Genomic DNA, 22195 nt, shown 5'->3' on the forward strand with positions numbered 1-22195 from the left:
TAAATATATATTTAATTTTTTTTTCTTTTTTTTTAATTTTTTTTTTAAGGTTCACAACCATTTTTTTTTTTTTTTTTTAAGATTCACAACCAAAGCTATACATTCAATCTTATTTTATTTTATTTGGCTCAACAATAAAATCAAATACACATTAATTAACATTGTCACATTATTCTTGTCAAATTTTATGCATATCTAGAATTTTTTAAATTTATTTAAAAAAAATTAAGGACATTGTCTAGTGTAGGTTTCGGTTTGCTTTTCTATGTTATTTTATTTTGTTGTGTATTGTAATTTTCAGAATGGTTTGCTTGTTCTGAAATTTCAATTAACGAGTATGAATCTATTTATTTTATGTTATCACACAATTTATACAACATATATATATATATATATATATATGAATGTATTTGAAAATAAGGAAATTGTAGAGAATCAAAACAAGCATGAGTTGTGATTGGTTAGAAATGATGGGTACATAGATTTATTTGCTAGAAAAACAAAAAGGGGATACAGAGTCATACTAAATAATTTTTTTTTAAAATTAAAAGAATTTTTCTTAGTTATGAACAGATTTAACTGAAATCAGCTTGTTTCCCAATGTTATGCTTCATTTATTTAGATAGAAAATATTTTTTAATGAAAAATATTTTTTATAAAAAAAATTCAAAATATATTTTTTTATATTTGGTGGTGGTGGTGATGGAACGAAAGTGAAAGTAGAAGTTGTTACATAGTGGTGGGGTGATGGCGGCAGTGATGATGGTAGTGGCTATGGCGATGGTAGTGTGACAGTGAAAGTGAGAATAGTGGTGGTGGTGTTGTGAAATTAGTAAAAATTTAATTGAAAAAATATTTTTTGTTTTTTAAAAGTAACAAACAACAAAATTCGTGGGGGACTAAAGGAAGAAGATGGAGGATGGATTGGGTGTGGTAATGCATAGATATCTTAAAATGAGTGGTTCAGATTTGTTAAAGGTATAATTAGATTTTGGATAAATTAAAATGAATTGTTCAAATTTGCTAAGAGAAAGATGGTTTAATGTCTAAATTTTCCGTGGCTAACAATTCCTTGTTTATGCCCTGATGCAATTTAATATGAGTCTTATAACACTTTCTTCAAACAAACTTTTTAATTAATTAATTAATGTGTATTTGATTTTGTTGTTGAACCAAATAAAATAAAATAAGATTGAATGTATATTTAGCTTTTGTTGTGAACCTTAAAAAAATAAAAAATAAAATAAAAAAATAAGTTGTTAACATTAAATATATTAAAAAAGAAAGAAAAAAGATTGAAGGTATATTTAGCTAAAACCTTTATAAAAAAAAAGACAAAAGAAAAATAAGAAGGTTGTTAACATTAAATATATTAAAAAAGAAAGAAAAAAGATTGAAGGTATATTTAACTTTTGTTGTGAACCTTAAATAAAAAATAAAATAAAAAAAATTGTTAACATTAAATATATTAAAAAAGAAAGAAAAAAGATTGAAGGTATATTTAACTTTTGTTGTGAACCTTAAAAAAAAAAAAATAAATAAATAAAAATTGTTAACATTAAATATATTAAAAAAGAAAGAAAAAAGATTGAAAGTATATTTAACTTTTGTTGTGAACCTTAAAAAAAAATAAAAAATAAAAAAAAAATTGTTAACATTAAATATATTTAAAAAAAAAAAAGAAAAAAGATTGAAGGTATATTTAGTTTTTGTTGTGAACCTTTAAAAATAAAAAAAAAAAAAAAGTGGTTGTTAACATTAAATATAAAAAATAAAAATGGGGATTAAAGTGGGTTGGGGAAAATCCATACCCATTAAAAAATGGGGAGGGGATACCCATGGGGAATGGGGAATGGGGAATGGGGAAAATTTATTATAGGGGAATGGGGATGGAGAATTAATATCCACCCCATTGCCCCCCATTGCCATTCCTATTCTTCACGGCTTTCCTGCTCAGTGAGTAACGCAACTTGAGATTTGGACAGCACCCATTGAAACACCCCTTTTGAACTTGGGCCTTGTCTTTAATAATTGTCTCTGCCTCTGCTGTGTTGTCATTGGCTTTAGTCAGCCATGCCTCAAGATGAGGTCCAACGGTTCTGACATTGTTGCGTGTTTCATCCACCCCTAGTTGAACCCCTTCTCTTGTCACTTTTAGGCTGTCCAATTGAGTCTCAAGATTTTGAATGTTGGTGTTGAAGCGAAACAGATAACCAAACTGTCGGCAGATCGGAGCAACCAAGTACTCTCCAATGCCCCCCAGAGCTTTCCCCAAACAGGAGAAACCAATTCCCTCAGCCATTTAAACTTGTTCTTCTGCTGATGCTGTTTTGGTTAAAGTAAAAAAAAAATCCACAAACAAATACGAGATGAATGAAAATTCAGTACATATCCACAAACCAATGCAAGAGATTGTGTAATTCTAATTCCAATTTGGGAGACACTTAAAAAAAAAGTCAGTTTAGTGGTTTTTTTTCAAATTTGTGCCAAAAATTTTACTTTTCACATCTCTCAAGTGTAGAAGGATTAAAAATAAAAAATAAAAAAGGAGTCATATATATATTGAAAAAATCCAAAAAAAAAAAAATCACTAGATACAAAAAAAAAAAAAAAAAAAACAAGTTTTTTTTTTTTTTAGTGTACTTTCTTTCAAAAATAAAAAATAAAAAATTGATCCATCTAGTCAAGTAGAATTTAAAAGTGTTAATCTTTGTACTAAACCAAAAAATTACTAAAAAAACAACCCCAAACACAAGATTGAAAGTTTATCTTCTTTTTTTTTTAGGGTAAATTCACTCACGGCTCTTAAGGTTTGGAAAAAATACAATTATCTCTACACTTTTGACATAATTGCACCAATCTCTCTTCATGTTTTAATTCATTTAACACTTGGGGTGTATTTATTTGGACGGACTGGATGAGGGGAATTGTAATCCATCGACTATTAGTCCTAGGATACATTATTCCCGGACTATTTGGTTGGACTGGATTTGTATCCTATGTTTGTTTAGTCATGGAATTAGATGTTTGAATTGGACTATTTTTAGTAAATCTAATGTTTGTTTGGGAAATTATGGAAAAGGATAAATGCTCAAATGACTATTTTATCATTTTCAATTATTTACTAAGTAATAAGAATATTAAACATAGCTTTAATATTTTAATTATTTTTAGTTAGATTAAATAAAAATTTATTTTATTTTATTTTTTGCACAAATAAATAAATTTATTTTTTAAAAATTAAATAAACTAAATATAAATAAAAATATATGTTATTTTTTAATTAAAATTTTAAATAATAATAATAATGAAATAATGAAATAAAATAAAACATCTATTAAAATTTAAATAATGAAATTAAATAAAATATAAACAAAATTTTAAAATAAAACATCAATAAAATATCTATAAAAAAATATTTAAAAAAATTAAATAAATAAAACAAAAATAAAAATTAAATAAATTATTTTATTCTTAAATTGAGACATTTAAATTTTTTTGAATTTTACTAAATATAATACATAATTAAATACTAGAGGGCAAAAATATAATTTCGTTGACTAATCTCATGGGATGAGTTATCGGGAGCATCTATTTACACACACCTCTCTCTATACACGTCCTTCACACACAACTTCCCAACACACTCTCTCATTAAGTGTATGGGAAGAGGGAATATGGTGTGTGCATATAAAAGCTCCCTAAGTTATCCCATGGTTTCTATCCCATCCCCCATGGGATAGGATAGTTCCACAAATATGGGACTAATAGTCCGGAGCAAAACTTTTGAAACAAACAATGGACTATTAGTCCGGTGGGATTAATAGTTCAATCCCATAGCCTAATCCTTTAAAACAAACGCACCCTTAGATCCTTTTTCATCATTAATTTGTGAGTCGTACAAATGAAAAAATTGTGTTATCTCGTCTTTTCTTCTAAACTATATATTTATCTATTTTTTTTTTATTTATGTGTCTATCCACTATGTGCATTAATGTTGATTACTTTAACTTTATTAGAAGAAAAGTTAGTACAATTAAGTTAAACTTTTAAGATTAATTATATTTTTGTCAAATTTCGGAGGAAGTGAGCGTAATTTACTTTTTTTTTTTAATTATTTTATTCATGTAACAAATTAGAATAACAACTACAAAATGGTGAAAAGAATGAGCGTCCTTAGCCAGAAGTAATACTATACCAACATGATTTTGTACCCCCCAAAAAAAAAAATATAGAATGACAGGGTTTTTTTAGCATTAGCAGTGGAGGACAGGAATTTTAGTTAGAGGGGCCGCATTCAAATTCCACAATTAAATTTTACGATAATTCTATTTGTATATCATATAAGTTCTTAGTACATACTATAAACATTTTCGGATATAAATTTCTAAACAAATATCAAATATTCGGATTTAGATTTATGAACATAAAACTGTTGTTTGGATATAAATAATTTAATGGATTATATTTGAAGAATTTATTTTTGTTCATAACTTTAAATTTGAACATTTGATTTGTTTAGAAATTTATATTCGAACACATTTATAGTGTGTATTGAGAGTTTGTATAGTGTGTAACTAGAATTTTCCTAAATTTTAATTCTTTTATTAATAGCTAAATCATCATACATAAGTATATCAAAAGATACACATTTATAGCTCTATAAAATAAAAATAAAAGATACACTTTTATAACTATACAAAATAAGAATATTATTCATTCGAATAAGGGCGGTTCAATAAGAGGTTTGATGCAAAATCTCAATGAGCATCCTTTTCTTACATTTAAATTATTATAAATTTTTAATGTAAAATACATGTTCCTCTCCAACTTTTATAATTAATCTTGAGATTATTCACAATCTTTATTATTATTTGGGGAAAAAATGAATCTTTTAATTGGATTTTTGGAGAATGATTTTTTTTTTAAAGCTTTATTATTGAGTGTCTTTAGAAAATAAGAATTTTAAGTTTTACTATTAAAGATCTTTTGAATAAAGAGGAATTTTATCATACTTTTATTATTGGAATAATCATTTTTAACTTTTCACACGTTGTTTCACACTTATAATTATTTATCACCCCTCGTATAGTTATAATTAAATAAAATATGAGCATAAAAAATTACATACCTCACTATATAAATAAATCACAATAAAATTACAACATAAAAATATCTTACAAAACACTCAAAACTTTTCTTCAGATTTAATTTTCAATTACAATAAAAATTATTAACATAAAATGATAATTATTTTATTATTTAAAAATTTTTGAAAATATATGAACTTGTGGGGCCACCTCTCACGTGGATGATGGGCATCCCTTCCTACTTCACCAGTTGGCAGCAATATAACATAAATTAATAGAGTTTGTGAAAGTTTTGCACGGGCCAGCCCCCTTCCGTCCGCCAGGAGTAATATCATATCATTCTAAACATATTTTATGTATAAAAATTATGTTTGTAAGCATATGACAATTAAGAGTCATCAATGGATTGGGCTAGGTTTAGATATGTATAAAAATTATGTTTGTAAGCATATGACAATTAAGAGTCATCAATGGATTGGGCTAAATTTATCGAAACCGTAATTATTGTGTTCAAATTTTATATTTTAATGAGTTTTTTAAATTTTAACTAGCCAATGGATTGTTATGTATCAGACCTATTTAAAAAATCAAATTCACGTCTCACTCATAAGTCCAAATTTGACAAGTCAAAATCAAACCGGCCTAGGCTACACATTTTTCATTACATTTTTTTTTATATATTTTCATTAGTTATTTTTCTTATTTATTTTCCAACATAATTCAAGTATTTTAATTTTTTTTTTAGTTTTATTATGTGTATTTCTTAATTTTTAAAATCATAAAATTGACAAATTTATACTCCCTTCATCCCAAAATATTAGTCCATTTTCAAAAATCAAGTATAAAAGTAATATAAATTTCCTATTTTGCCCTTCTTTTAAATTCATTAACAACATAAAAAGTATAATTATGACATTGATATGTCCCAAAAAATGTACTATCAAATGGTAATTTTGGAAGATCAATTTTTTTAATGTGCAATAATTGTATTATCAAAAAAAGTTGGATTCACCCAAATGGACCATTATTTTGGGACGGAGGGAATATAGTTTTGGAGCTTTCTTAATTTTTCTTTTTGAATTTTTATGAGAATAGATTTTGACAAATACCAATTACTGTAGGGTTACACCAAAGATCAACCTTAAGTCCTTATCTTTTTCTTTTTTTTTTAGTTATAGATGAGTTGTCGAGAAATATTCAAGATGATGTGTCATATTGTATGCTTTTTGCAGATGATATAGTGTTAGTGGATGAGACTAGAGAAAGAGTTAATACTAAGTTGGAAATTTGGAGAGAAACACTTGAATCTAAAAGATTTAGGATAAGTAGAATTAAGACAAAGTACATGGAGTACAATTTTAGCTACAGTAACAATAAAAGCAGAGGAAAAGTGAAGATTGAGAACCAAGCACTACCTAAGAGTGAACATTTTTATAATTTATGATCGATTATTATAACGACTGTGTGTAGACACTCCATTTTTGACCGTCCTTAAGACTTGGACGTCATCGTTTGAACACTCGACGATCATCCATGTTTGTGTTCGTTTTGAGTTTTCGGAAGTCTCAACCGCGCGCCTTGCCTCAAGATCTCTCAACTTGCATGTTTTGTGCTTGGTTGTGGACCAAACACTTGTGTTTTTGCTTCTGAGGGAAGAGGGTGGCTTCTTTGTCATTCCCTCAACCCACCGGCCAAGGCTTGAGGCCATCGGCCATGATTTCTTTCCATCGGCCAAAAGTGTTGGCCGATCGGCACTTGATTTAGTCGGCCGTCCATTATGTTGGTCGATCGGCCATTTATGCTGGCCGAACCCTGTTCATCTGCTTTATGCAGATATTTTATGCCAGCTAATAGCTGGCATGCACATTTGCTCCCCTCCATACACGTGTATGGAAGGATTTGCCTCTTGGTTTAGCTTGCTTTGGAAGCTTTGCTATTGAGCTTCTATAAAGAGAGAGCTCCTCGTCCCTCCTGAAGGGTTCAGAAATTAGGGTTAGGATTTTGGTATCTATCTATCTCTATATTTCCCTCTCTCTATACATTTGTGTGTGTATTTGTGACCTAAAGTGAGTTTTTGTCTTACTTTTGCACTTGAACACCTAGCATTACACCATTCTTGGGTTGCTGAGGCACTAGAGGGTTGTTGTTAGGGTTCTTGAGGTGGTTTTGATCAGAGAAAGGTGCTGGTATTGTGTTCTTGAAAGTGTTCTTCAAGGGTGAGCATCCTTACTTTAGATTCCCCATTCTTGCATAAGCTTTTAGCCTATCTTGCATGCTGTTTTGAGCCTTGACTATAACTGATAAAAGTTCTATTTTTTGGTGCTTTAAATCTTTGTTTAAGGTCACTTTGAGGTTTGGGATTGTTTCCCCCCTCCAAGGCCTTGTTAGGCCTTGTTTTAGGCCATCCCTTTTGGCCGTTGTCCTTGTCTTTGCATGGCCCCTCTACCACTAAAATTTAGAGGATTTTCAGTGGTGGAGAGGTGGTTTTGGTGTTTTAAATAGGAGAGGGCCATCCGCTCTCCTTATTGTCTTTAATGCTTACATAAATGGCTTATGTTGGTAGCTTGTATGCTTAGCTTGTTTTAGCTTCATTTCAGTATATGTTAGGTTTTGTTTTGCCATGATATAGCACTGTTTTGACTTAGTTTAGACATACCATGCATGCTTTGTATACTTGTCTTATAATCCCATGATTTGGCCTAACATGCTTCATGTTGTAACATGTCATTTTAGCATGATTTTGGCTCAACTCAATGAAGCTTTTAGCCTTGTTGTAGCATGCTTAAGCTCTGTTTTTCATTGTTTTGGTCATGCTTACATTGTTTTGTATAGCCACCATGCAATATAGCTTGTTAGTTTTGAGTGTTCAAGTCACTAGCATGGTCTATTTCGACCATTTCAGTGGTTTGACATCACTTTTCATGTTATTTCAGTCCATATAGTATGCTCCTATGCTTGCACTTACGACTCCTTTAATGTTTTAAAGAGTTTGTGTTGCATGCCTCATGAATGTGTCATTGTGTATGCCATCATGTTTAGGCCTTTGGGATGCCATCTAAGTTGGTTTTTGGGCTTAATTTGGCATGCCATAACTCTGTTTTTATTGACTTAAAACATGCTATGTTTGGTTGTTTTAGGTGTAGTGTAATACCTCTTTGATAGCCTTGCATGTCTCATGTTTTTGCCCCTTTGTTTTAGCTTGTTTTGGCTTTGGTCATTGCATGTTTTAGGCTTACTTTGCCATGCTTTAGGACTGTTTTGAGTTATGCTTGCCATATGCTCTTTGTTTTGTGTAGCTTTGGTTCAAGTCCCTTCTCTAGTCTTAGGTTTTAAGCCTTGTACATGCTATGACTATGATTTGTTTATGTGATTTTGCATCACCCCTAGCATCATTTCAGAGTATGTAATGTTGTCACATTTGCATGCTTTTTATTCCTTTTAAGTATTCTTAAAAGTTGCCCTTTGATGCTTAAGTGTTAGGCCAATTACCATGCATGTTTGTATGTGATTTTGTCCCTTCTCCCTTAGCATATTGGCCACTGATTTGGGCCTATTTGAGAGCTGCCCATATTGGTTTAAGTACATCCCTTGCATGTTGTTACATACTTGGCCTATTAACATGTTGTTGCATGTTTAAGTGGTATTGCATTTGGCATGCATCTCTTTTTAAGTTGCTTAATATGTTGTTACATGTCTATCTCACACGTTGTTACATGCTTGAATGTTGTCACATGCCTTGCATGTTTGCATGTTTGTCTAGGTTGCATTGCATTTGACATGCTTGTTACTATTAGCCTTGTATGGCATTGTCATTAACATGCTCATGTTGCCATAGTTTTGCTTGCATGTTTGCATCCCTTGCCTCTTGATCAACCATGATAGAGGTGGTGCAAACATTGCCTTGAAAATGCATTGCCATGCTCTGTTTGTCCTCTGTTACAGTAAAAACAGCATTCTGCAGGAAGAGATAGTCAGTCGGCCATCTTTAGTGCCGGCCGGCTGTTCATTGTTGGCCGATGGCTTCACACATGGTCGATGACCAGTTTCATATGGCCGATGGCCTCATCTCTTGGTTGATGACCTCCTACAGTGTTCAGAGGATGGTTTAGAAGCATCCTTGAGACTTGTGTAGTTTCCAGAGGTGCAGAGCAGTGCAAACAGAGGTAGCATGCGACATGGCGATGGATTTCCGAGCGAAGCCGAGCATGCATGCATTCATCCCTCTTCCCGAGGCCTCTTTACTGCTTTCGTAGTTTAATTAATTTGTTTAATTAGTTAAGTGTTGTGTAATAATTAAATAGCTTTATTAGTTAGTTAATTTGTATTATTCTTTCGCTTCCTCCGAGAGAGGGAAAATTTTGTAATAAGTGTGCGTGAGTGTATGAATGTCTTCTAACCCCACGTCTTTCTCCCTTTTATTTATCAGCTTATGATAGTTAGTTTTAGGGCATTTTCAATTAGCATACCTTATGCTTTGCATGCGTGCATCCATCCATTTGTATTGCATGCACCGAGCTCGGCGCATCATACTAATCGCATCGTATTTCAATTCCAAGTTGAATACATGTATCAAATTGTCGCATCTCATATGCCATTTTAGATTAGTCGAGCCTATTCTAGTTGCATTTGCATGTGATGCATTAGCCATTGTTGACATGAACTAGGGTCATGCATGATTTCTAACTAGTTCTTTGTTTTGGCTTGGAGTACACTGTGAGTGTTTATGCTTTAGCATCTTGCATATATGTGAGTGTTAACATGACAGCATGCTTGCCATGAGGCTAATTGCTTATGTGATATAACTGCCTGAATGCTTGTGGGTGAAGGTTAGATTGCTTGAATTGGAACAATTCATTGAAATCCATGTTTTAGCCTACTTGCGAGTAGCAAACTTCAAACCGTTTCCAAACAAAACGGATATGCAATGCTTTGTTCCAAATTAGGCGATCTAGTCTATACTTGTTTGCTGTGCGCATCACGTAGTAAAGATTAGCTAATTAACCGGAATAAGAGCACATGTGCTTTCAAAAATAAGATATCATGTTTAGTAGTGGCCGATCTTTGATCGGGCGAGCGGGGGTGCTCATAGATGACCTTCCCCAATCATACCCAAGTTCTCGAGCCGAGGCAACTTTGGTGATGACGGACACGTGGCCGTAGGCACGAGTCTGGGTTTCCTAAATTTTCCAAAAATAAAACATTTAGGTGGCGACTCTGTATCTGGCAAAGTAGTCCACGTTTGGCACTTCTTTCTTAAAAATATGTTTTCCAAAACGATTTACTGGATTTGGACTCTTTGGTGATTTATCGGTCTTGCATTGCACTTTGCGAGACTAGATTCAAAATCGTGACATTTGAGCCCGAACTGTAGTAAGCCCAAGATGAACAAAACCGGGGGGCGGATCTCCCCCGGGACGTTCGAGGACATCTACACTGTAGAGATTGGAGCGGATGTGATCCATAGAATTAAGACGGGGTGGCTTAAGTGGATGAGTGCATCTGGAGTACTATGCGATAAACGAGTACCCACTAGACTAAAAACAAAGTTCTATAGAACGGCTATTAGGCCAACGATATTGTAGGGGATGGAATGTTGGGCAAATAAGAAATATATAGATAAGATGAGTGTTGCTGAGATGAAGATGCTAAGGTGGATGTATGGCAAGACTAAAAAAGACAAAGTTAGAAATTAGTATATCTGAGAATGGGTAAGAGTAGTACCGATAGAAGTTAAGTTGATGGAGAATTGATTGAGATGGTTTAGTCATATACAATGAAAGCCAACAAAGGCAGTAGTGAAGAGATGCGATACAGTGACGGTAGATGAAAGTATTAGGAAAAAGGGCAAACCTAGATTGATGTGAGTTATGTTCTATAGAACGGCTATTAGGCCAGCGATATTGTAGGGGATGGAATGTTGGGCAAATAAGAAATACATAGATAAGATGAGTGTTGCTGAGATGAAGATGCTAAGGTGGATGTATGGCAAGACTAAAAAAGACAAAGTTAGAAATCAGTATATCTGAGAATGGGTAAAAGTAGTACCGATAGAAGTTAAGTTGATGGAGAATAGATTGAGATGGTTTAGTCATATACAATGGAAACCAACAGAGGCAGTAGTGAAGAGATGCGATACAGTGACGGTAGATGAAAGTATTAGGAAAAAGGGCAAACCTAGATTGATGTGAGTTATGTAATAAATAAATATATGGCAGACCTCCTCTATATGGCCCAAACCATACAACCTTGAAGTCCATAGCCCCGCCTACAACAAAGGCCTGATTTAGCTCGCCCAAATATCTCAGCACAAATTCCCCTCTTAATTATATAATACAATCTATATATGTTCATACGCTGAAATTTGGGACAAAAAGACAAGAAAACAAACCTATTGAAATTATTATAAATAATAATAATAATAATAATAATAATAATAATAAAGCAGAGAAATAAAAGAATAGACAGAAGACTATGTTATTATGAAAAACAGAGTTTTATGATTCTAATGTTTGCAAAACCTTAGTTCATCTCTATAATCGTTCACAATTTACATTTTGTTGTAATTGAATACAGTCAAAATTTAATATAAATTTTGGAATGAAATGTGTAGAGACAAGAAATTTGGGTGATTTTTCTCTTTTGCCCTCATTTTGTAGTCATGTATTTGTCACATTACTGACTTCTATTAAAGACTTATGTGGTGGAGTAACAAAAGGAGAACATTGACACTTGACTAGAAGTGTAGAGAGTTAACAGTCAAGATCTTATAAGTGTAAGGAGTTGAGTGTTACGATTTCATGTATAGGGACTAAAGTGGAATTTGACTAGAAGTGCAGGGGTTGACTGTCACGATTTCATATGTACGGATCAAAGTTATATTTGGTACAAAATGTAAGGATGTAAAGTGTAATTTATCCAAATTTTAGGGACTAAAGTGACACGGAACACATACTTGAGACTATATGCGTATTTTTTATCATTCCATTAACTATTTAAACTGTCCATTTGAAATTAGATCAAATAAAAAAATTTAAAGACAAAATTGAAAAAAAATAAAATAAAATTTAAACAAAACCGCATATTTTAAGAACCATAAATATATTTCTCTTTCTATTTTTAACAAACTATCAAAAAAAATTATTTTAAGAAAGCAGAAAACAAGAGTCTAATATGGGAACTTCTAACTCCAAATCACATAGAATTTTGCCGATTCTAATACGCTTATTTCATTTTAAGATGTGAAATTGGAATCGTTTTCATTTTATTTCTTCAATTATTGATAAGAACTTAGATGTCCGGTTTCATTCATATTAATTAATGGAGATGATTTCTCTCTAATCCACATAGTGGATTGGAGCATACTGTTGGACCCACTATGGTCCCGTTTCAATAATCCGAATTGTTTAATGTGTGGAGCTCGTCAAGTACTTTATTTTTGCAACAAATCACGTTGATCGGACATTGATAGTCCCTTGATCTGAACACATTTTTATTAACAATTTATTTTTAAAATCATATTTACTATTGACAAAAATGTGAACAAATAGATAGATTAGATAGACAAATAGGTAATACGATAATAAATAAGGAGATAACATTTGGACAAATAGGTGAACAAATAGATAACACTTTGGAAAAATAAGTTATGATAGGCTAACAGTGGACAAATTGACATATAAATATGTATAATATGTTCTTTTCAAATTGTTTTGTCCTTTCAGTCCCAACAAAATAAACTTTAGAATTATTGCTCTAATTTTTTTTAAATTGAACTTATTTAATAAATAGGTCTAGAAAGTCCCGCCAACCTAATCTAGTCGTTCATGAATTTTCAATTTACTCAACCATACTATGGAATTCCCGTTGATAATTCGTTTAACTTTTCTTAAGTTGTCATTTAATTTGAGATAATATTTAGGTTTAATAGACCCACATTTTGGAATCAATTTTAATAATCCGAATAGTTCACTTCTTAAGATTTGTTGAGTAGAATATTCGTGTAAAAAAATCAAGATGATTGGACATCGGTAGCTATATATTTGTATCATATTTGGTTTTTAAAAAAATGAACGATAAATATAATTGTAAGAATAACCATTCATTTTTTGTAATACAAATTTGATTCAAATATCTAACTACCAAAATCTGATCATCTTAATTTTTTACATGAATATTCTACTCAACAATTCCTAAAAAGTAAACGTTCGGATCGTCGAAATCGATTTCAAAATAAACCTATCAAGTCCGAAAACTTTCTCAAGTTGAGACAATCAACTTAAAAGAAGCCACACCATTGTCTAAAAATGTTTATTACCTGCTTTGTCTTTATGAATTTAAAAAGAGAGTGCTCCATGTGCATTTTCCTTTTCGAAAGGAAAGAGTAGAGACTAGATATTCAATTCTATGGGTAATAGAACCCAATAATAATAATAATAATAATAAATTACAGGAATATCTATACATTTTCTTCTCATTGCTTGTATATATGTTTTATATTTATCAGAAAAAAATGAAAATCCAAGACAAATTAAGAAGCAATACACAGTGAAAATCCAAAAGGGACAGGTCGAAGCAAAGTAGTTGTAATAGAATAAAACAGAATGGTAAGTCAAAGCAAATTGAAATTTTTAATTTTTGTTTTGGTACCTTGGATTTGAGAAGTAGCACAACAAGAACAAAAGGGAGCCGTCTGAAGTAGATGACAAAGGAAGCGATGTAATACTACTGAGCAATCACCAATTGCGCCAAACAGTGCCTACTACATGCTAGGGTTTCTAATGGACAAGTTAAAATATTTGTTAGTGTCAGCTGATTAAATGACCGCGTTAAATGGTTTACGAAATGCTTAGGGTGTGTTTGGTAACGTTTACGTTTTCAGTTTATATTTACAAAAATTTTATAAACTAGTTTTTATTTATTTTTTGTTTATTTTTAGAAAAACACAAACTACAAACGTGTTTGGTAATTGACAAAATGTTTAAAAAAAATTTAAATATAAAAAAAGTGAGAAATTACAAGTAGTGGCAAGTGGCGGCAGAAGACGGTGGTAGAAAGTGGTGACGGTGGGTAGTGGGTAGCTGGTGGTGTTGGGTGGTGGCAGGCGGACGGACGAGTGGGTGGTCGTGGTGGTTGGTGGGTGGGTGGGTGGGTGATGGTGATGGGTGGTACGAGTGGGTGGTGGTGGTGGTGGCGGGTGGTGGGTGGCGGATGGTGGCGGGTAGGTGACAGGTGGTGGTAGTGGGTGGGTGGGTGACGGTGGCGGGTGATGGGTGGTAGCGAGTGGGTGGTAGTGGTGGTGGCAGGTAGGTGGCGGATGGGTGGTACGAGTGGGTGGTGGTGGTAGCGGGTGGTGAGTGGCGGTGGCAGGTGGGTGGCGGATGGCGGGTGGTGGCGGGTAGTGGTGGTGGATGGGTGGATGACAGTTGCGGGTGGTAGCGAGTGGGTGGTGGTGGTGGTGGCCGGTAGGTGGCGGATGGCGGGTGGTGGCGAGTGGGTGGTAGTGGTGGTGGCAGGTAGGTGGCGGATGACGGGTGGTGGCGGGTGGGTGGCGAGTGGTGATGGTGGGTGGGTGGGTGACGGTGGCGGGTGGTAGCGAGTGGGTGGTGGTAGTGGTGGCGGCGGTGGCGGGTGGTGGTGGGTAGGTGGGTGACGGTGGCGGGTGGTAGGTGGTAGCGAGTGGGTGGTGGTGGTGGTGGGTGATGGTGGTAGCAGGTGGGTGATGGTGGTGGTGGTGGCAAGGGGTGGGTGGTGGTGGCGAGTGGGTGGTGGTGGATGGCGGGTGGGTGGTGAGTGGTGGTGGCAGGTGGTGGTGGGGGGTGGGTGGTGGGTGGTGGTAGCGGAAGACGGTGGTGGAAAGTGGTGGCGGGTGGTGGCTAGTGTTGGGTGGTAAAAAAAAAAACTCAAAACTCAAAACGGAAACACATTTTTTGTGTTTTCATTTTTTGGTCAAATTTATAAACTGAGACCACTGATTTATAAATCAAAAATTTTATCAAACAAGTTTTTATTTGAGTTTTCAAAATTTTTGTAAATACAAATAGAAAACTGAAAACGTAAGTGTTACCAAACGACACCTTAGTTTTTTAATTTATTTGTTTGCTCTTTAGATTAATGGGATGGATTTCTGCCCAATTCATAGAAATTCCTTCTATTCACAATCATAAAATGAATATATTAAACCCCCATTATTATGCATTTTTGTGACTCATATTACACATTTTTTTAATAAATGTTACGTAATCTTATGATTGAATTTTGATAATTATTATTTCAAAAATGAAGTTATGTAGTTTATAACAATATTACACATTTTTTCATAGAAGTTTTGAACCACAAAATGTATAATTACATTGATTCAATAAATATAGGTCACGATATTGTCATATTTTTCTTTTAAAGAAATGGATTATTTTAAAAATTATCTTTACTATCTATTTTTTTTAAAAAGGTAAATTACACTTATCTCTCCCGAAGTTTCTGAACTTCCCTTATAATTTCAATAATTACATTAATCTCTTTTACTTTTGAAACTATTATCAAGATTCTCCTACTGTTACCCTCTATTAGGCTATTTAACAGAATTTGCTGATACCATAGGTTATAATACCAAAAAAGATGAAATAGCCCATTAGTTACCTTATCTATTCAAATGAGAAATTTCACTTACCTCTCTCCTAAGATTTTGCATATGCATTATCAAAGATTCATATATATATATATATATATATATATTAGCATTATTTAATAAAATTATTAAATTTTATGAAATAATAAATAAAACCCATAAATTGTTAAAACATTTTATGGAAAAAAAAATTAATTTTTATTGATAAAATACTTTAAAATAAGTAATCTCTCTAAAATTAATATTAGATAACATCCTAATTTAATATAAGATTTAAAATTTATCATTTTAAGTAATGCATTTAACATTTAAATTTTTTTTAAAGTTGAAATAAATTGATTTATTTTTTTCCCGACAACTTGAATTACTATTCATATGTAAAAGAAAATATTATTTTATCTTTTTTCAATTATATATTATTCTCAAATTTTAATTTTTACATTTGAGTCATTAAACTTCTAGTCGATACATATTTAAAAAAACACAGGTTAAATGATTTTAAAAAATTAAAATAAATATAGAAGTAAAAAACAATATAATCACCGCACAATAAATTAAAATTAGTTAATAAGGATAAAAGATCAATAAATCATTTGAGAATAATAAACAATTCAAACAATTTATCATTTCTTACACCTAAAATTAAAATTAATTTTTACTTGAATGGATAAATTATTTGAGAATAATAAAATATATACTAAATTAATTTGTTATTTATGATACTTCAAATCTATTTCTCCATCTTTATTTATCTCATGTAAACTATTTTTATTAAATTAAATCTTAAAATTAATTTTTCACCTTCATTAAGGGTTGAATTTTTATTTTACTTTTTTGTTTACAAAAGTTCAAAACTTTTTGTGAAAAAAAATAGAATCAACATATTACATTTATATTTTGAAAAAATTAATAAAATAAATAATAATTTCATATATATTTACTAGGGTAGATTAAATTTAATGCATTTAAGGTTAAGATTAATGTTGATAATAAATGAGTTTGGTTTAATTGTCAAAAATCTCAGGGATTTACTTCTATATTTATTTCTTAATTTTTTTTAATCATATAAGAAATATTAACTTGCGTTTTTCTAAATATACATCGATTACAAGTTTAATGACTCAAAGATATAAAAATTCAAATTTGATAATAATATACGATTGAGAAAAGATAAAATAATAATTTTTTATATATACATAAATAAGTAATGCAAATTGTTGAGAAAAAAATAAAGGGTAAATTACGACGGTAGGCCTTATATTTTACGTACCCCTTGTCATTTTAATCTCTGTATTTTCAATTAGCTCAATTTTGATCCTGAATTTATGATTTTATCTCAACTTGGTCTAATTAATTACAACTCTTAACATTTTTTTTTTTATAGAAAATACGCACATTTTTTTTTAAGGCAAAATTATAAACTTGCTCAATTCAGCTAGTTAACCTCAACCAATTTAGTGATAATTTTCTTTAAAAAATACTAACAATATTATTAATTAGACCAAATTGAAATAAAATCTAAAATTAAGGGTTAAAATTGAGTCAATTGAAAATGTAATAACCAAAATGATACAAGAAGTAAAATATATGGACTACCGGTGTAATTTGTCCAAAAAATAAATTCATTTATTTCAACTTAAAAAAAAATTCAAATAATAAATGCATTGCTTAAAATAATAAAATTTACATTATTTATGTATGAAATAAGTCTTATATTAAATTATTAAGATATTATCTAACATTAATTGTAGAGAGATTGTCTATTTTTAAGTATTTTATCGATAAAAATTAATTTTTTTTCTGTTAAATGTTTTAATAATATCTTAACAATTTAAGGGTTTTATTTAGTATTGCATAAATTTAAGAATTTTATTAAATAATGCTAAATATTTATGAGTCTTTAATAATATGTATGCAAAACTTTAGTGGGTGTAAATGTAATTTACTCATATTAATAATGAATAAAGCTTCTTAGTTTATGAGTATTTTTGTCTTTTCGCGTACAAACCAAAAGGTAATATAGTCGTTTTCACACCAAATAACGTTGTACCAACTTAACAGATTGAGAAATTCTTGATATTTTTAGTAAAAATAAGGAAAGTTTCTGCAATTATTCGAACTATATGGAGGCTCTTATAATTGTCAGAAATCTCTAGGTAGGTAAGTGTAATTTACCAATTTTAAAACAAATATAATCAAAAATATATATATTTATAAAAGATATATCGACCTAATCAAATAAAAAAAACAATTCAGTGTCAAAATAATACTCGTGGTCGACCTCGGAGCCCCAACAGTGCCTCTATTTTAGGATAAGCGAGAATCTTCCCCTTTGTTGATTTATTTGTCATGAATAGTTAGTCTATTGATGGAGTAAGGGTGACAAACGAGTCCAATAAACTGAACAATTACTATTTTATTTTGGTTTGAAAATTTTAATAAGTTTTAAAATTTGTTTAAATTTGATTTGTTAAACTTTCAAATTGATTTCAAACGAGATTTTGTTCAACTGAACTAAAATAGTCTGATATTTTTATATAATTTTAAACTTATCAAGTTGAGCTCAAATAAAAAAAAGTTAATATATATATATATATATATATTTAAAAAGTGGATAATTTTCGAAAAGATTTTAAAAACATAGTTATAAAAAAAAAAAAATCGCCAAACAATTTTTTTTTTGTATTTTTTATAAAAAATAAATAAAATATAAAACAGAGAATAAAAATGCAAACGAACAGAAAAGTGTTGAATTCACAGCCACAAAAATATAAACAAAGAAACCACGTAAATCTCAGTCATGATTGAAGAAAAATAAAAGAATAGCAAAGCTAAACCTAAAGACGATATGGATCTAAGATAGGCCCTTTTGTAAATATATGTAAGTCATAACCATGGCTACAAATAAGTAAATAAAACAAAAAAATATGAAGGAACTCACCACGAGCTTTTCTTGTGAACCACAATTTCGAGTCTTCAAGGGTGGTGTTGCGAATGGCGTGGAGGCTAGGGATTTCTTCAAGGAGAGTGAGAGAGATAGAGAGTGCAGGGAAAGATTTCTTCAGAGAGAGAGAGAGAGAGAGGGTTGTGAAAATGAGGGAGAGAAAGTATTTACAGATATAAAGCTCAAAGGATTTCGCCTCATTCTAGTCCGTGATTAGATTAGAGAGTGTTGATGAACCTCTTGAGGTCTATCATTATAGGTCATGTTTTGATAATCTGAACTGTTTAATGTGTAGAACTCATCGAGTACTATATACCTGTAAAATATCACGTTGATTGGATATCGATAGCTACGTATCAAATTAGTTTTGCATAAAAAAAATAAACGGTTGACAGAAATCTGGTCTAATGAAATAGCTATCAATATCCGATTAAGGTGATTTTTTACAGACATATAATACTTGACAAGTTCTACACATTTAACGGTTTGAATTATTGAAACGGGACCCATGATAGGCCCTCACAAGCTTAACAACACCCTTCAATCTGATCACAAACGGAAAGGAAACCAATTCCAAGCTCAAAAACAAAAAATAACAGTCACTTGTTTGGAAAGCAAGTTTGGGCTAAAATAGTCCTAAATGATAAAATTAGCTATTTTAGTCAAATAAGATAAATTATTACATGTAATTTATAATTATTTTATTTTTTCTCTCACAAAAGTTAAAAAAATTAAAAATCTTCCCAAATGAGACCTTTTAATCCCAAGCTAAGATAACCAAAAAATCAAAAAGTCAACCCACAACCCAATCCAAACGAAGTCCAACCAGTATTTAATTAAAAAAAAAAGTACGGCTATTTATGTTTTAAAAAAAAAAAAAGTGAAGGAATCCACTCAACTTTTTTTACTAATAAAAAAGTTAGCTTTTTATTATTTACCAAAGTTATCAATTTTTCTAGCAATAAATTTACTATAAAAATAAATTAAAAACTAATATTATTATTATTAAAAGGGAGATGCTCCTTTCTTCATGGACTCACCTGGAGCTTACATTCATAATCTGAACCATTCAATATATAGTGTTCGTTGACTATTTTATCTTTGTAAAAAAAAATTATGTTAAAGGGATATCGATAGTCACTTGATCAGATCATATTTGTATCGTACTTATCGTTAACACAAATGTGATCTAATTAAGTGGCTATCGATATTCGATCATGTGTTTTTTTTGCATGAATGAAATACTCAATAAGTCTTATACATTGAACGGTTTGGATTATCGATGCGAATTTCGTTGTGAGCCCACATAGGCCTAACAGCACTCTCTAATCTGATTTAGACTAGAGAGAAACTGTGATTAAAAATTGATCATGGTAATGACTAGGGGTGTGCATAATACCGTCGAAACCGCCGAAACCGCCAAAACCGCACCGAACCGCACCGCCAAGGCAAATTCGTTATTATTTGTCAATCGAACCACCGGTTTTTGGTAAGAAAAATGGCAAATTCTAGTGACACTTTTATCAATCCGCCGGTTTCTATTTTTCTTCCAAACCGCACCGACCCGCACCGCTATTAAATCATGTTTTATAGGATTCTAAAAATTCTTTTTTACTTAAGTTTGCTTGTTGTTCTATACCTTAGAATATAGTATTACATTACTGCTCGAGGGGAATTTTATGTATTGTATTTGATCACTGTAACTTCCACAGATGCTTGTAATGAACTGATGGCATAGTCGTTGATATTATTATGTTATTGCTACACTTGCTGCATAAGAAAAAAGTTTCGCAAGATGCTTAACATCACGATATCTCTCGTCTTTTTTTTACTCTTTGATTTAAGTTTTGTAATTTGAATTATATTTTTTATAAACCGCCAATCCCCCCGAACCGCCAAGGCAAATCCGCCATTATTTGCCAACCGAACCGCCGATTTTTGATAAGGAAAATGGCAAATTCTAGTGACACTTTTATCAATCCGCCACCCGCCATACGGTTTCTATTTTTCTCTCAAACCGCACCGACCCGCACCGCGCACACCCCTAGTAATGACGGAGGATAAGGTTATCAATAAGAAATAAATAAAATAAATATTTATAATCTCAATATAATTTTTAGGAGACTTGGGCCATAACTATGATTTTAAACTTTTAATGGCAATAGTCTCAAGCTCTATTTTATAGCTAAAAGGACAAACCAATTTGAAAGATCATAATACATCTACTCATCTGTCTTATATCCTCGTCACATATCTATTCACATGTCATTTATTTGTTTATTTATTTGTCCACGTGTGTCATTAGTTATTTATTCACATGTTATCTATTTATCTATCCAAATTATCTATTTGTTCATATCAAAATCGCCACCAATTGCTGCGATTTGTGACTTTTTCAACCATTTTTCGATCGAATTTCCCCGTCATTTTTTCATTGATTTTTCTAGCTAGCATTGATCCAACAGAGATCTAGCAACAATGGAACAAAAAATTTCAAAAAAAAATCTTTCAAAATAATAATTTATCATTTTTATCAAATAATTTCATTAATCATGTCATTATCTTGACACAAAAAAATTAATAAATAAATCATTGAATTTAATGTCATATATCCATAGAAACAAGCTGATCAGCAATAAACTTCAATTTTTTTTAACTATCTAATTGATTTAAAAAATTATGTAAACAAATATTTCATAATACTTTAAAATTATTACTAAATAATTAGGAATGAATCAATTTCTAAGAATGACCACAACTAAAAAAAACATTCAAAGAATGAGCTAAGAAAGTCATCACGCGTCTTTGCAGGTGGAGCCCCATCGAAGACGACATTCCGATAGTTGTGTTCAGACAGAAGTCCCATGCGCGCATCATTCCGGAAAATTATTGAGAAAATATCAAATCAATAGTCTTTTTAAAAAGGTAAATTAAACTGCCACCCCTTATTTTTATAAAATTACACTATCACCCTTTAATAATCAAAATATCACTGATCTCCCAGTCATAAAACTACTAATTCAAAGGGTAAATTACACTAACACCCCTTGAGGTTTATATTTGTTACAATTCTCCTCTCATCTTTTAGAAATTACATCTCCCTCCCTGAGATTTAAAGTTTCATTACAGATTTCCCCTCTCAGCAATTTAATTTTTTTAAATACCAATTATGCCCTCACTGGATAAATTACATTGGCACCCCCCACATTTTAAAAATTACAATCCCTCCCTAAGGTTTAAATTAACATTACCAACTGCCTCTTTGGTTAGTATTAGTTGGAAAAAAATTAATTGAAAAAAAAAATGAATTGGAAAAAAAATTATTAGAAAAAAAAATAATTGAAAACAAATTATTTGAAAAAAGAATTAATTGAAAACAAATTTTGTTGGTAAAATTTTTAAATTTCTATTTAAAAACCAATGTAAACTCATTTTTTGAATTTACGTTTTGTCCTCCAATTTACAAACCGAGACAACCATTTATAAATCAAAAAAATTATCAAACAAGTTTTTATGACAGTTTTTTAAATTTTTGTA

At 31.2% G+C, this 22195-nt stretch overlaps 1 long non-coding RNA gene across 1 annotated transcript; it reads right to left on the reverse strand.

Annotated features, from left to right (window-relative positions):
• Positions 1-1942: 1942 nt before the first annotated feature.
• LOC145804500 (uncharacterized) lies at positions 1943-18939 on the reverse strand. The gene is made up of 3 exons (XR_014346335.1): positions 18656-18939; positions 13737-13864; positions 1943-2325 (listed from the first exon to the last, which is right to left on the reverse strand). It is a non-coding gene; the product is annotated as an uncharacterized LOC145804500 (long non-coding RNA).
• Positions 18940-22195: the final 3256 nt, after the last annotated feature.

Source organism: Camellia sinensis, chromosome 12, assembly GCF_055761805.1.
Source record: "Camellia sinensis isolate YWXY chromosome 12, ASM5576180v1, whole genome shotgun sequence".
Lineage (NCBI taxonomy): Eukaryota > Viridiplantae > Streptophyta > Magnoliopsida > Ericales > Theaceae > Camellia > Camellia sinensis.